The sequence below is a fragment of the Hyperolius riggenbachi genome, chromosome 2 (assembly GCF_040937935.1).
Source record: "Hyperolius riggenbachi isolate aHypRig1 chromosome 2, aHypRig1.pri, whole genome shotgun sequence".
In the NCBI taxonomy this organism is placed as follows: Eukaryota; Metazoa; Chordata; class Amphibia; order Anura; family Hyperoliidae; genus Hyperolius; species Hyperolius riggenbachi.
The window spans coordinates 32,787,101-32,802,749 of NC_090647.1; positions in this window are offsets into that span (position 1 = coordinate 32,787,101).

Sequence of the window (15,649 nt, forward strand, 5' to 3'; positions counted from 1 at the left end):
CACCTAGGTTCAGAGTGACGCGCGTGCGCGCGGAGAGGCAGAACTTTTATGACAGTCAGAGAAGGGTCAGCTGACCAGGCCGGTCAGCTGACAATCACAGCAATTTTCATTGGTCCAGCAATTAGGGGAGGTGCTGGAGAGCACTAGTGTATATATGCTGGGTGCTGGTCATTCTCTGGTTGTCTAGCGTTGCGATCACAACGTGGTAGCACTCAGACCTTGTTCGTATCTGTGTTCTAGCATAGTTTCCAAAGGTGTTGACATCAAGGCGTTCACACCTTAGCGTTAGGAATATTATCTGTATTATTTGTTATGACCTTTTTGCCTGCCTGACTATTCTTCTGAACTCTGATCCTGTACCTTGCTAATTCTGTTATCTTGTTGTCAAACTCTGCTCGTTCCTGGACTCTGTATTGGCCTGCTGACTCTGTACCTCGTTATTCTGATTTCCCGTTGCCAAACCTTGCCTGTTATTGGATTCCGCATCTGCCTTCTGATTCTGTACTTTATCTGTCTGTGTGTTGACGACCTGGCTTTGCCGACCTCGAGAACTAGCCTTACTGTTAGAGGCAGTTCCCAGATATGTTGGTGACACCCTCTCTCCTTGGTGTCACTCACACTCTGTCCTTCCTACTCTCTGCTTAGCTCCTCCCCCGGGAGAGTCTAGGCTCACGGAAGGAACATACTTCGGTGTGTACTCAAAGTATTACTGTTGCACTAACACTCGCTCATTACTCAGGTGTCCAGAGGTTAGAAGATATATCTGATTATCGGTGATACTGCAGATCATCAATAATCGGGTATATTCTGCATTCTCGGTGATACTGCAGTTCACCGGTAATCAGACCCTCTCTGTGTTACACCGATTGTTACAGAACGCCAGACCAAAACAAAATGGACGCACGCACTGATCGTCTGGGCGCACTTGCCACTTCGGTGGATAACATCAACCAAGTGCTGGGTACTCACCAAGCATTAATTGATGCCCTATTAGGGTCTGTACAAACCCTCCAGACGTCAGTGGATGAGGTGCGATCCCCTCCTAGCGTTGACATACGTATGCCCGTACCCGAAAGATTTTCTGGCCATAGATCTGGCTTTCGAAATTTTAGGAGTAGAGTGTTGTCCTATTTTGAATTTAGACGCCGATCGTCGGGGACCGAGACCCAAAAGGTTACATTTATTAAAACCTTGTTATCTGGCGACTCTCAGACATGGGCGTACAGTTTGCCCACCGGAGACCTAGCCCTTACTTCGGGGGAGGAATTTTTTAAAGCCATGGCAGTAATTTACGACGATTCGGACCTTACCTCGACTTCTGAGCGGAAGCTCAAGCTTTTGCGTCAAGGCAAAGGTCCGGTTGAAGATTATGCAGCGGAATTTAGGAAGTGGTCAGTTACAATGGGACACTTATGCCCTGTTAGATTGTTTCTTGTCAGGGCTGTCCGATGAGGTCTCTGATCTAATGCTAAGCCAGCCCGCGCCCAGAACAGTCGATGAGGCCATCTCAGCGGCCATACGAATCGACCGCAGGCTACGCTATCAAAAACAGACCAGGGGTACTTATCGTGCTAGAGTAGTGTCTTACGCCACAACACCATTGACACCACTTCCTTCTGTCTCATCTCCTCCCGTCTTGCCTCCACCCGAGCCAATGCAGATTGGTCGGTCCAAGCTGTCCCAGGTGGAGCGAAGACGGAGGATGTCTTAACAGCTGTGTCTGTATTGCGCTGAAGGGGGACATAGAGTACGAGACTGTCCTAATAAGCCGGGAAACGCTACCGCCTAGGAATTGTAGGGGGTAGCACCCTAGGCGCCCGATTCTTACCCCTAGAAGATAAACGATTGCTTCTTCCTTGCACTGTTACGTGGGAAGATAAAACCAAGGTCACTGAAGCCTTTGTTGATTCAGGCTCTGCAGCTAATTTTATGGATTTTGAGTTTGCTAAGAAATTGGGAATTTCACTCACCCCAGTAAAACCACCCATCCAGGTTACAGCTGTGGATGATTCCCCCCTGCAGAGGAATCATCCGTTATCTCAGACACCGGAGGTGGGAGTCACTATAGGGGTGCTGCACAGAGAAAGATTGCAGTTCTTTGTGTTACACATGACAACCTCCACAGTTATCCTTGGCATGCCCTGGTTGCACCTCCACTCTCCCAAGATCGATTGGGCCACCGGGCAGCTAACTAGCTGGTCAGATCATTGTGTTCAGCAGTGTTTAGGGAAGGTGAAGTTGGGCCAAACCAGGGTTCATTTGGAGGGTGTACCCGTGCAGTATTCTGAGTATTCTGATGTGTTCTGTCCCAAAGCTGCAGATAAGTTGCCTCCCCATCGCCCGTTCGATTGCCCCATCGATCTCCGATCTGGTTGTATGCCTCCCAGGGGCCATCTTTATAATTTGTCTGGGCCAGAGAAGGTGGCCATGCAGGAATACATCCGTGAAAACTAAGCCAAAGGGTTCATTCGCCCGTCCGGTCGCCCGCTGGCGCAGCTTTCTTTTTTGTTAAGAAAAAAGACGGTGGCCTGCGTCCCTGCATAGATTACCGGGGTTTGAATAAGATCATAGTGAAGAATCGCTATCCTTTGCCCTTGATAGACGACTTATTCACGCAGGTTACTGACGCTCAGGTTTTTTCAAAATTGGATTTACCGGGTGCATACAACCTGGTGAGGATTAGAGAGGGCGATGAATGGAAGACGGCCTTTAACACGACCGACGGGCATTACGAGTATTTAGTGATGCCCTTCGGGCTGTGTAATGCCCCGGCCGTCTTTCAAGAACTGATTAATGAGGTATTCAGAGAGGTTTTGGGCAGATTCGTCCTGGTCTATCTGGATGACATCCTTATTTTCTCCAACAACCTCTCTGAGCACAGATCTCATGTCAAGTTCGTGCTGAATAAATTAAGGCAAAACATGCTTTATGCGAAACTGGAAAAATGCACCTTTGAGGTCACATCTGTCGCCTTCCTAGGATATATAATTTCCACCTCGGGCCTGTCTATGGACCCTGCCAAAGTCTCCGCTGTTCTCGAATGGCCACAGCCAGTGGGGTTAAAGTCTTTGCAGCGTTTTTAAGGCTTTGCGAATTACTATAGAAGATTCATAAAGGAGTACTCCACTATCATTGCACCCCTTACCAGTCTCACAAAAAAAGGAGCAGATACCACCCACTGGTCTCCAGAAGCTCTACGGGCCTTTTCCACTTTAAAGGATCTGTTCTGCTCTGCACCCATCCTGAGACACGTTGACACTTCTTACCCCTTTATTGTTGAGGTGGACGCCTCGGAGGTCGGAGTGGGGGCTGTGCTGTCTCAGCGGTCAGGGTTGCAGGGTAGATTGCACCCGTGCGCCTATTTTTCTCGTAGGTTCTCTCCGGCAGAGAGAAACAACGACATAGGCAACAGGGAGCTCCTGGCCATCAAGTTAGCCTTTGAGGAATGGCGACATTGGTTAGAAGGAGCAGAACATATGATCACGGTTTACACGGATCACAAAAATCTGGAATACATCGAGGGGGCTAAAAGGTTAAGCCCTCGTCAGGCTCGATGGACACTGTTATTCTCAAGGTTCAGATTTATTATTACGTACACGCCAGGTAGCAAGAATATTAAGGCACCTTGCTATTCTGATACTCCGTTGCCTAACCCTGCCTGTTCATTGGATTCCGTATCTGTCTCCTGAAATCTGTACCTTATCTGTCTGTGTGTTAACGACCTGACTTGCCCGACCTCGAGAACTGGCCTTACTGTTAGAGACAGTTCCCAGACCTGTTAGTGACACCCTCTCTCTGGTGTCACTCACACTCTGTCCTTCCTACTCTCAGCCTAGCTCCTCCCCAGGGAGAGTCTAGGCCAACGGAAGGAACATTCTACAGTGCAGTACTCAAAATTTTGCTGTTGCACTCTACACTCACTTGTTATCTCAGGTGTCCAGAGGTTAGTAGATATATTTGATTATCGGTGATACTGCAGATCATCAATAATCGGGTATATTCTGTATTCTCGGTGATACTGCAGTTCACCGGTAATCAGACCCTCTCTGTGTTACACCGATAGTTACACCCAGTTTATCTAACCTTTCTTGATAAGTGAGACCTTCCATCCCACGTATCAATTTTGTTGCTCGTCTCTGCACCTGCTCTAAAACTGCAATATCTTTTTTGTAATGTGGTGCCCAGAACTGAATTCCATATTCCAGATGTGGCCTTACTAGAGAGTTAAACAGGGGCAATATTATGCTAGCATCTCGAGTTTTTTTTCCCTTTTAATGCATCCCAAAATTTTGTTAGCTTTAGCTGCAGCGGCTTGGCATTGAGTATGATTATTTAACTTGTTGTCAATGAGTACTCCTAAGTCCTTCTCCAAGTTTGATGTCCCCAACTGTATCCCATTTATTTTGTATGGTGCTAGACCATTAGTACGTCCAAAATGCATGACTTTACATTTGTCAACATTGAATTTCATCTGCCATGTATGTGCCCATATAGCCATCCTATCCAGATCCTGTTGCAATATGACACTATCTTTCTGAGAGTTGATGATTCTGCACAATTTTGTATCATCTGCAAAAATAGCAACATTGCTCACTACTGCATCTACTAGGTCATTAATAAATAAATTGAAGAGCACTGGACCCAGAACAGACCCCTGTGGGACCCCACTGCTAACAATCTCCAATTTTGAGTACGATCCATTGACCACAACTAATTGTTTTCATTGGACCAATCAGACTGGACTAGTCACCTTAATGGTGGCTACTAATGATACAATCTTTTTTGTCCAATCTTACCAAATCTATGTAGTAGAAGGGTAAACTGAGTGTGAATATATTGAATGAATACTTTAGGCAGTCCCTTATATCACTTATAATATGTCAGATTGGATGAAAAAGATTGGATCATTAATGGCCACCATTAGACCAATTGGGCAATTTGATTGGTCCAATCTGATTTTGTCCAATTGTGAGCTCAGTCACCCTATGACCGACTGTGTCGTATGAGGACCCGACCATTAGCAGTCTAAGAATGGCTTCAGTTTAAAATTTCCTATTTAAAATGAAAGGCTTACATTTGGTAATCACAAGCAGCCAAGAAAAAGTACCCAATAAGACAGCACCAAACCTCTCAAAAAATATTGTTCAAAAGTACAAAACTTTATTTGGTAACATAGCAACCATAGTTAAAAGCAATATTAAGATTCACCAATGGTGAAAATGGCGGAGTACAAAATTGGTGGTTACAATAGAATAAATGAATCATAGGTCCTCACAGTTAATCCCAAGGGTATTACATAGTTACATAGTTACATAGTTATTTTGGTTGAAAAAAGACATACGTCCATCGAGTTCAACCAGTATAAAGTACAACACCAGCCTGCTCCCTCACATATCCCTGTTGATCCAGAGGAAGGCGAAAAAACCCTTACAAGGCATGGTCCAATTAGCCCCTAAAGGGAAAAATTCCTTCCCGACTCCAGATGGCAATCAGATAAAATCCCTGGATCAACATCATTAGGCATTACCTAGCAATTGTAGCCATGGATGTCTTTCAACGCAAGGAAAGCATCTAAGCCCCCTTTAAATGCAGGTATAGAGTTTGCCATAACGACTTCCTGTGGCAATGCATTCCACATCTTAATCACTCTAACTGTAAAGAACCCTTTCCTAAATAAATGGCTAAAACGTTTTTCCTCCATGCGCAGATCATGTCCTCTAGTCCTTTGAGAAGGCCTAGGGACAAAAAACTCATCCGCCAAGGTATTATATTGCCCTCTGATGTATTTATACATGTTAATTAGATCCCCTCTAAGGCGTCTTTTCTCTAGACTAAATAAACCTAGTTTATCTAACCTTTCTCGATAAGTGAGACCTTCCATCCCACGCATCAATTTTGTTGCTCGTCTCTGCACCTGCTCTAAAACTGCAATATCTTTTTTGTAATGTGGTGCCCAGAACTGAATTCCATATTCCAGATGTGGCCTTACTAGAGAGTTAAACAGGGGCAATATTATGCTAGCATCTCGAGTTTTTATTTCCCTTTTAATGCATCCCAAAATTTTGTTAGCTTTAGCTGCAGCTGCTTGGCATTGAGTACGATTATTTAACTTGTTGTCAATGAGTACTCCTAAGTCCTTCTCCAAGTTTGAAGTCCCCAACTGTATCCCATTTATTTTGTATGGTGCTAGACCATTAGTACGTCCAAAATGCATGACCTTACATTTGTCAACATTGAATTTCATCTGCCATGTATGTGCCCATATAGCCATCCTATCCAGATCCTGTTGCAATATGACACTATCTTCCTGAGAGTTGATGATTCTGCACAATTTTGTATCATCTGCAAAAATAGCAACATTGCTCACTACTGCATCTACTAGGTCATTAATAAATAAATTGAAGAGCACTGGACCCAGAACAGACCCCTGTGGGACCCCACTGCTAACAGTCTCCCATTTTGAGTACGATCCATTGACCACAACTCTTTGTTTTCTGTCCATTAGCCAGTTCCCTATCCATGAACACAGACTCTTCCCCAGTCCTTGCATCCTCAACTTTTGCACCAGACTTTTGTGGGGAACAGTGTCGAAGGCCTTTGCAAAGTCCAAGTATATCACATCTACAGCATTCCCAATATCCATATTAGCATTCACTACCTCATAAAAGCTGAGCATGTTAGTCAAACAGGACCTGTCTTTAATAAACCCATGTTGATGCTGAGAAATAAGATTATTTTCTACTATGAAGTCATGTATAGTATCTCTTAGTAACCCCTCAAATAGTTTGCATACAACTGATAATAAACTTACAGGTCTATAATTTCCTGGATCAGATTTTTTGCCCTTTTTAAATAATGGGAAAACGTGGGCTGTACGCCAATCCACTGGGACTCTGCCAGTTGCAAGAGAGTCACAAAAGATAAGATAAAGGGGTTTATCTATAACTGAACTTAATTCCCTTAGGACCCGAGGATGCATGCCATCCAGGCCAGGTGCCTTGTATTTTTAATTTATTTAGTCTTGCCTTCACTTCTTCCTGCGTTAAGTATTTAATATTACAGTTAGAAGATTGAGACTCTTCCACCTCTGTAGTTTGCAACAGTGCTGTTTCTTTTGTGAAGACAGAAGCAAAGAAAGCATTTAATAACTCTGCCTTACCTTGGTCATCCACCATTGAGTTCCCATCCTATACAGTCAACCTTTCTTTTTTTAGAGTTAATGTACTTGTAAAACTTTTTTGGGTTAGATTTGATATCCTTAGCGATTTGTTTTTCAGCTTCAATCTTTGCCTGCCTAATTTCTTTTTTACAATTTTTATTGCACTCCTTATAATTGCTTAGTGCAGCCTCGGTCCCCTCCTGTTTTAAGACCTTATAGGCATTCTTTTTCCTCTTCATTTTATCTTTAACCTTTCTATTCATCCATAGAGGCCTTTTTTTATTCCTAGACATTTTGTTTCCATATGGGATATACATACTACAGTATTGATTGAGTATAAGTTTAAAAGCTTGCCATTTCCCTTCAGTGTCTTCCCCTTGTAGTACATTATCTCAGTTCACCAAACTTAGTGCCTGCCTAATTTGAGCGAACTTTGCTTTTCTAAAATTCATAGTTTTAGTGGTCCCGCTGCCACGTGGCCTATCAGTCACCAGATCAAACGTTATCATGTTGTGATCACTATTTCCCAAATGTTCTTGAACCTGCACATTTGATACATTATCTGGTCTATTAGAAATGATCAGATCCAGTAACGCATTCCCCCTAGTTGGTTCAGTTACCATTTGAGTCAAGTAATTGTCCTGTAGTGCTGCCAGAAATCTGCTGCTTTTACCAGAATGGGTAGCCTCAATACTCCAGTCATTGTCTGGAAAGTTGAAGTCGCCCATAATTATGACCTCATTTTTACCTGCAGCTTTTTCAATCTGCTGTAGTAATCGCAGTTCTGCAGCTTCATTAATAAGAGGTGGCCTGTAGCATACCCCAATAAGCAATTGGCAACTTTTATTTCCACCATGAATATTTACCCAAACGGACTCCACATCTTCGCAATCTTCCTCCATCTCATCGTTGAGGACAGCTGTAAGAGAATTCTTAACAAAGAGACAAACCCCTCCACCTTTTTTCCCTGTTCTATCCCTCCTAAACACATTGTATCCTTTTAAATTAGCTATCCAGTCATGGCTTTCATCCATCCATGTCTCGGTTATTCCCACAATGTCATAGCCTTTGTCATTCAGAATGAACTCTAGTTCGTCTATTTTATTTGCAAGGCTCCGAGCATTGGTTACCATGCACTTTATATTTTTACCACCACATTTACCAATTTTGTTTACATGAAATGGGCTACTTGAATTTTTACCAACCTCCTTAATCTTTACACTGTCCCCACCCCCCTCTCCACCCTCCATAATGTTAGGTTCCCACTGTCTTTTTACCTCATCTTGTCTACGTATTGAGACTTTATCCTCCCGCCTCCCCCCAGATCCTAGTTTAAAATCTCCTCCAACCGTTTAGCCATCTTCTCCCCCAATAAATAAACCATTAATAAGTAACCAGTAGGTCAAACATGCTCTCAAAAATGATGAATTAAATGACCATATAAAAGGTGCAATACATGGATTGTAAACAGAAAGGTGCTAACTAGTGCAAATGAACATCACAAAATATTCCAACAATCTCCATAGGAGCAGTAGTGGTTGACAGTATAAACCACACTAAAGGCCTCCTTCTGAAGCGGGTAGAGCCCGCGCGATGCATTTAGGCGTATGGCGTTGTACTTAGGCGTCCTCCTCCCTCTCCCTCATGTAAGTCATCTGCTTCCATCACTTTTATTTGTTGTTTGCACGGATTGTTATCTATTGCCAGTCTTCTTCACTTACTCTCTCCAATACATTAGCTGTTGCACTTTCCTACATTGGCTACCCCATTTTTCTTGCTGTGCTTCATTGTGGATTGCCCATTTACGCACAGTCTTTGCACTTTAGTGTGGTTTATACTGTCAACCACTACTGCTCCTATGGAGATTGTTGGAATATTTTGTGATGTTCATTTGCACTAGTTAGCACCTTTCTGTTTACAATCTATGTATTGCACCTTTTATATGGTCATTTAATTCATCATTTTTGAGAGCATGTTTGACCTACTGGTTATTTATTAATGGTTTATTTATTTATGTAATACCCTTGGGATTAACTGTGAGGACCTATGATTCATTTATTCTATTGTAACCACCAATTTTGTACTCCGCCATTTTCACCATTGGTGAATTTTAATATTGTTTTTAACTATGTTACCAAATAAAGTTTTGTACTTTTGAACAATATTTTTTTAGAGGTTTGGTGCTGTCTTATTGGGTACTTTTTCTTGGCTGCTTGTGATTATCTAATTCTTGCCCAATTAGCACATCCCACTCATATTATTTCAAGGATTATTTATTTATTGATGGTGCTTGTCCATTTGTGTATATGAAGGGCTTACATTTGGTAAACTGTTTTAGGCTCCACCCACTTTTCCTGAATTTTAACCCCAGTCACCCAATGACCGGCCGTGTCAAGTTTGGGGAGTCTGGCTTCAATACTGTGAGAAAGACAGCTTATTACATTTTCTTATTAAAGTCAATGAGAAAATGTAAAATCAGCTTTCATTATTGTTCTGCCTGCTGTACACTCATTACTACTATAGATTCCTTAATATTAACCTATATATTTGGGATGCGTAATAAGATTTGGACTGGGGCTGCCATGAAAGGGCCTCTAGATTTTGTTTTCCCCAAGGCCAAAAGGTTCCACTGGGATAGCGGTTTTGTCTGTTTTCTGCAAAATGGGGTTTCATGCCATCTGATAAATTGGCGTAAAATACAGCATACGAGCGTTTTGTGCCCAAGAGGGGAAAAGCGCTATACAAAGGATTGGATTGGATTGGATTAAATTATTTCAAAAGAATATAAAAACACAAATAAACACAGAACAAATGCAGAGCAGGCTGCAAACCCTTACAGAAAATGTGTAATGTGACTTAAAAATTTCAAAACTTTCACCAATGGACCTAGGAAAACAATCTTTTCGGCCCCAAATTAGTGTGCATTCTGCATTTGTGTGATTTTGTTTTGTTATACAACTTATTTCAATGGCATCACGTTTGTTTTGTTCTTTTTTTTTTAGGGGGGGGGGGGGGGTTCATTTTTCCTTGTTTTCTTTGTGTGTGCTTGTTTTGCCTTTTAAATTCACGCTGCAGGTCTGATTTGTATATGATGTGCAATTCATATTTAATGAAAGTATGTGGGAATGCAGAAACAAATTGTTGTTTTGCGAAAGTTCAAGTGCATTTTTGAATTGAATTAGATACACTGATTTATTTTTTTATATAATTGTTTTTTATTGAAGATCAACAAAACATACAGAGAATATACTGTGATATATAGAATAAAGAAAATACTTGAGCTGATACAAAAAATAACAATGATATTTAAAAAAACCATATAGCATAGCTAACTGTTGTTAGGAACAATGTCCATTCAATATGTGACATTTTTCTCATCTAATGTTCATTAACATGGCCGCTTTGGGCTGAACATCTAATGAGAATGTAAATATGTTTTCCAGTAAAAGGGACTCAGGAGACTGGAAAGCCTAACAGACAGGGAACATTGTTCATTGAAAGATGCAAACTTTTCCAGCAATAATAAAAACCACACAACACATAACATGGCCTAGTAACTATATCAGGGGTCTTGGGCCTCATTCACACCTAAAATCCAAAACACAAGCATTCTACGTATTTGTGTGGTTTTCTGTCCCCCTCCCGGCGCTCCACTGCGCGCTGCGTTTCTGGTAAAAGTGCTTTTCTAAGCGCTTTTCCAGAGAGGTTTGTAATTCACTTCTGACGCAAGTCAGTAAGTGAACTCTGTGACCCGGAAAAGAATAAATACAATGTATTTATTCTAAAAATCACGAACGCAATCGCTGCATAAAGCGGTTTTGTGAGCATTTAGCGCTCTTTCTATACCTCCCATTATAGCAAAAAAAAAAAAAAAATGGACCAGGCACCGTTATGCTGAACGCACAGCACACTAACCACGCTGATATGAACCTTCTCATAGAGATTCATTGAACAAGCGTTTTGTGGGCAATTTAAAAAATTGCCTTTGCTTGAAAAAAGGACGAAAACGCCCCTAGGGTGACCGAGCCCTAAATTTTCGTACTTTAGAGCAATACTTACTCTGAACTTTAACAGTTTGTAATTAATGGTAATAATTATTTCAATAATATTGCTTAGTGTATGGGTTGATACAAGCAATATTTATGAGTTAGGCCCTGTTTCCACTACACGCAGATTGGATACAGATTAGATGCAGAATGGATGCAGAAAAACTGACCCCAATGTATGCCTATGGGAAAATCTGCATTAGAAAAATTGCGTTTAGTGGAAACAGGCCCATAGGCTTTCATTGGAGTCAGTTATTCTGCATCCAATCTGCATCCAATCTGCGTGTAGTGGAAATAGGCCCTTACACGGTGTATAATTGTCTAGACATTCCTGACTGTAGATTTCTTCTAACAAGAGTGATCAGGTGGGAAAGTGACGGGACATCTTGTAACCTCCAGTTGGATGCAATGAGATGGTTAGCTGCTAGTAAGGTGTGGCCATTCAAAGGACGAATGTCTATCCTGAATTAGTTAATGCCTATTAGAGATGTTCGTTCAGGTTCCGCGGAAATGTAATTTCCGAATTTCCGATTGGAAATTGCATTTCCGCATCGGAATTCGGAAATCGGTAGTACAAGTGCGGTAGGTGGATTTTCATGGAAATCGCTGCCAACTTTAACATCGATTTTCTCAAAAACTACAAATGTTTCCTCTTGTTCCCACTCTTCTGCTTAACCACTTGAGGACCACAGTCTTTTCGCCCCTTAAGGACCAGAGCCTTTTTTTCCATTCAGACCACTGCAGCTTTCACGGTTTATTGCTCGGTCATACAACCTACCATCTAAATGAATTTTACCTCCTTTTCTTGTCACTAATACAGCTTTCTTTTGGTGCTATTTGATTGCTGCTTCGAGTTTTAGTTTTTATTATATTCATCAAAAAAGACATGAATTTTGTCAAAAAAATGACTTTTTTTAACTTTCTGTGCTGACATTTTTCAAATAAAGTAAAATTTCCTATACATTTGAGCGTGAAAGTTATTCTGCTACATGTCTTTGATAAAAAAACAAAACATTCAGTGTATATATTTATTGGATTGGGTAAAAGTTATAGCGTTTACAAACTATGGTGCAAAAAGTGAATTTTCCCATTTTAAAGCATCTCTGACTTTTCTGACCACCTGTCAGGTTTCATGAGGTGCTAAAATTCCAGGATAGTATAAATACCCCCCAAATGACCCCATTTTGGAAAGAAGACATCCCAAAGTATTCACTGAGAGGCATGGTGAGTTCATAGAAGATTTTATTTTTTGGCACAAGTTAGCGGAAAATGACACTTTGTGGCAAAAAAAAAGTTTCCATTTCTTCTAACTTTCGACAAAAAAAAATGAAATCTGCCACGGACTAACTATGCTCCTCTCTGAATACCTTGAAGTGTCTACTTTCCAAAATGGGGTCATTTGTGGTGTGTGTTCACTGTCCTGGCATTTTGGGGGGTGCCTAATTGTAAGCACCCCTGTAAAGCCTAAAGATGCTCATTGGACGTTGGGCTCCTTAGCGCAGTTAGGCTGCAAAAAAGTGCCACACGTGGTATTGCCGTACTCAGGAGAAGTAGTATAATGTGTTTTGGGGTGTATTTTTACACATACCCATGCTGGGTGGGAGAAATATCTCCATGAAAATGTTTTTTTTTTTTTTACACAATTGTCTATTTATAGAGATATTTCTCCCACTCAGCATGGGTATGTGTAAAAATACACCCCAAAACACATTATACTACTTCTCCTGAGTACGGCGATACCACATGTGTGGCACTTTTTTGCACCCTAACTGCGCTAAGGGGCCCAAAGTCCAATGAGTACCTTTAGGATTTCACAGGTCATTTTGAGACATTTGGGTTCAAGACTACTCCTCACGGTTTAGAGCCCCTAAAATGCCAGGGCAGTGTAGGAACCCCACAAATGACCCCATTTTAGAAAGAAGACACCCCAAGGTATTCCGTTAGGAGTATGGTGAGTTCATAGAAGATTTTTTTTTGTCACAAGTTAGCGGAAATTGATTTTAATTGTTTTTTTTTCACAAAGTGTCATTTTCCGCTAACTTGTGACAAAAAATAAAATCTTCTATGATCTCATCATACACCTAACAGAATACCTTGGGGTGTCTTCTTTCTAAAATAGGGTCACTTGTGCGGTTCCTATACTGCCCTGGCATTTTAGGGGCCCTAAACCGTGAGGAGTAGTCTTGAACCCAAATGTCTCAAAATGACCTGTGAAATCCTAAAGGTACTCATTGGACTTTGAGCCCCTTAGCACAGTTAGGCTGCAAAAAAGTGTCACACATGTGGTATCGCTGTACTCAGGAGAAGAAGTATAATGTGTTTTGTGGTGTATTTTTACATATAACCATGCTGGGTGGGAGAAATATCTCTGCAAATGACACATTTTTGATTTTTTTACACACAATTGTCTATTTACAGAGAGATTTCTCCCACCCAGCATGGGTATGTGTAAAAATACACCACAACACACATTATACTACATCTCCTGAGTACGGCGATACCACATGTGTGACACTTTTTTGCAGCCTAGGTGCGCTAAGGGGCCCAACGTCCTATTCACAGGTCATTTTGAGGCATTTGTTTTCTAGACTACTCCTCACGGTTTAGGGCCCCTAAAATGCCAGGGCAGTATAGGAACCCCACAAGTGACCCCATTTTAGAAAGAAGACATGGTGAGTTCATAGAAGATTTTATTTTTTGTCACAAGTTAGTGAAAAATGACACTTTGTGAAAAAAACAATAAAAATCAATTTCCGCTAACTTTTGACAAAAAATAAAATCTTCTATGAACTCGTCATACACCTAACAGAATACCTTGGGGTGTCTTTTTTCTAAAAAGGGGTCACTTGTGGGGTTCCTATACTGCCCTGGCATTTTACGGGCCCAAAACCGTGAGTAGTCTGGAAACCAAATTTCTCAAAATGACTGTTCAGGGGTATAAGCATCTGCAAATTTTGATGAAGGGTGGTCTATGAGGGGGCAAATTTTGTGGAACCGGTCATAAGCAAGGTGGCCTCTTAGATGACAGGTTGTATTGGGCCTGATCTGATGGATAGGAGTGCTAGGGGGGTGACAGGAGGTGATTGATGGGTGTCTCAGGGGGTGGTTAGAGGGGAAAATAGATGCAATCAATGCACTGGGGAGGTGATCGGAAGGGGGTCTGAGGGGGATCTGAGGGTTTGGCCGAGTGATCAGGAGCCCACACGGGGCAAATTAGGGCCTGATCTGATGGGTAGGTGTGGTAGGGGGTGACAGGTGGTGACAGGAGGTGATTGATGGGTGTCTCAAGGTGTGATTAGAGGGGGGAAATAGATGCAAGCAATGCACTGGCGAGGTGATCAGGGCTGGGGTCTGAGGGCGTTCTGAGGGTGTGGGCGGGTGATTGGGTGCCCTAGGGGCAGATAGGGGTCTAATCTGATGGGTATCGGTGACAGGGGCTGATTTATGGGTGATTGATGGGTGATCAGTGGGTGATTAGATGGCAGAACAGATGTAAACACTGCACTTTGGAGGTGATCTAAGGGTAGGTCTGGGGCAATCTGATGGTGTGGGTGGGTGATCAGATTGCCCGCAAGGGGCAGGTTAGGGGCTGATTGATGGGTTGCAGTGACAGGGGGTGATTGATGGGTGGCAGTGACAGGGGATGATTGACAGGTGAACAGTGGATTATTACAGGGAAGAACAGATGTAAATAATGCACTGGCGAATTGATAAAGGGGGGTCTGAGGGCAATCTGAGCGTGTGTTAGGCTTGGTGGTGTATTCTCCACAGTCAGCATGCAATGCATGAGCTGACATGCAGGAGGTACACACACTAGCACCAGGAATCAGGATATCCCCAGTTTAGTGGAGGAGAGGACTGACTCTAACAGGAGATTGGGGCGCACAGAGCCGGTGCAGATCCGACAGCCACAAACAATACTTTCGCGATAGCGTCTCAGCGCAAGGTAGCGCGGAGCGCATAAACCAGAACTGAGGAGACCAGGACAGGTAGACAGAATGAACGCTTGCTAACTAGCCGCTACTTGGTGACAGCAAGCGTCCACAACAAGACTGACTGGAGTGAGGCAGCCAATGTGTTTGCAGCGATGGCATGCCTCACAAGGACAGGACAGGATAGTCAGGAAATAGCAGAATCGAGATAGATGAACGTAACACAGACAAATATACAATAAGTATGTTTTCCTAGCGTATTACAATTACAGCTATCAATGAAACTATTTGTAACGTCTGACTAACATATGTATATATCGGCAATGAACCGATATTTGACATAAGCTGGAACACTGACTAGGACTGGAGCAACACAGGGAACGGGACTCAGAAGGATTCACTATCTCTTCGCAGAGATGAACGCAATCCACAAACGGTAACAGAACAGGATTCAGAAGGATTCGTTATCTCTTCGCAGAGATGAACGCAATCCACAAACAGAACCAGGAGCA